The sequence below is a fragment of the Myotis lucifugus genome, unplaced genomic scaffold, assembly GCF_000147115.1.
Source record: "Myotis lucifugus unplaced genomic scaffold, Myoluc2.0 scaffold_16, whole genome shotgun sequence".
Taxonomy (NCBI): domain Eukaryota; kingdom Metazoa; phylum Chordata; class Mammalia; order Chiroptera; family Vespertilionidae; genus Myotis; species Myotis lucifugus.
The window spans coordinates 10,275,949-10,277,609 of NW_005871064.1; the positions used below are offsets into that span (position 1 = coordinate 10,275,949).

At 53.2% G+C, this 1,661-nt stretch overlaps 1 protein-coding gene across 1 annotated transcript in view; it reads left to right on the forward strand.

The window, feature by feature from the left end:
• Positions 1-1,661, forward strand: part of CELF4 (CUGBP Elav-like family member 4) — a 271,691-nt gene that overhangs the window by 261,365 nt on the left and 8,665 nt on the right. The gene's annotated exons all lie outside the window — the stretch shown is intronic.

The window sequence follows — 1,661 nt, forward strand, 5'->3', positions numbered from 1 at the left end:
GAAGAAAAGTTCCCTCGAGCTTGGTGTCCTCCCCACCTGGGGCTCTGGAGACACCAGGGTCTCCCACAAAAGCTGGGCTTTCCTCCTGCAGGGCCCGCTGCCCTTCTCCCCACTGGGTGGCTGTCCCTCCCTTCACACCACAGCCCTCCAGCCCCTTTTATCTCTCTCAGCCACCAGCGCAGGTGCCAGGTAGAGCCGGAGCTGTGTTCTGGGGTCCCAGCAGAGGAGGGAGGGGTGTAGCTGTCACCCACAGTGAGGCTCTCTTGTCCCCACAGGTAGAGAGGCTTTGGTTCCCCACCCTCCGTAGTCGGGGGGAGAGGAGTGTAACAGACACACAATTCACACATCTGCTCTGCTAACAGCTAGACCAGCCTTCAGACATCTAGGTTGGTGGGGTGGGGATGGGTCCTGAGGGGATGAGATGAGAAGGTGGAAGGATTATTCACACTAATCTTCAACTATGGATAATCCCGAATCTCTCCTATCTACTCTGGCATATAGACTTTTACAGACGTTGGTTGTGTTGGGACCGGCTCTAACCAGTTCCATCTGAGCTCACGTGCCCCTGCGGGCGAGAGCACTCACTTGCTCCCACATACACCCTCCCATCTTCCATGGTACTTGGCTGCAAGAGCAGATGTGAGCAAACACAGGAAGTGTCTGGGGCAAGGGAAAAAGGGCAAAACAGCCACTACCAGGAGAGCGAGGGGGGAACGCAGGCAGGTGGGAGGAACCAGGGACAATTAACCAAGAAGGCAGCTTCTGCTTCAGTGTGTCTGTACATCTACCCTTTATATGTCTCATACTATTTGGGGACAAGCCCCCAAATGAAGCAGGTTTGCAGGATGGCCTGGGAACTTCACCACGCTTAGTTTTCATACATTTTGTAGGGAGATTTTACAGGAAAAATAAATAAAAGGCAGATTTTATAGGAGAAAAGGCCTCTAAGTCAAATTCCAGGAAATACTAGGTTAAACAAAGAGATAAAGGTTTACTTATTGGAGAATTTGGGGTGGGAGGGGAGGCTTTTATTTGTTAATGAGCCTTGAACTGCCCCAGAGGAGCCTGGCTGTACAGCTAGGAGGCCACAGAAAGCCCCCTTTCAAGGAGGCCTGTTAGGGCTGTTCTGGGAAATGCTGATGTAACTCGCAGTAGATGCACTCAAAGTTGCAAAAAGGTGACTTCTAACTGGACTTTGGAACCTGATCCATCTGGGAACTTGGTGTTTCAGAAGGTGACTGTGAGCCAATGGATGGTTCTATACCTTGTCCTGGGATGGTGGGGGGGTGGGGCGGGGGGGAAAGAAGGGGTAAAAGCACTTCTGCAGGCCCTCAATTGATTTTTGCTGAGAGTGTTAATTTGCACTGTTATTGTTCTAATACTATTATTATTTTTATGGGGGGGTTCATAGGGGACATATCAGTTGCTTAGTCCAGGCCAAGAGCACTTGCTCTCAGGGCTTGGAATTTTACAGAATAAAAGGGAGATGCCCGCAGCCCCTGGGACGAGGTGGTGGGTTCATGGAAGAGGGTCTGGACTGAACCCCGGTGTCCACCAGGAGCCCGGCTGGCCCGGGCCTCGGCCAGGCCCGGGAGGGGTGGAGGGCCGCGAGGACTGCCAGCTCTGCCCTCCCTGTGGCGGCGCACTGGCAAAGGGGGTGG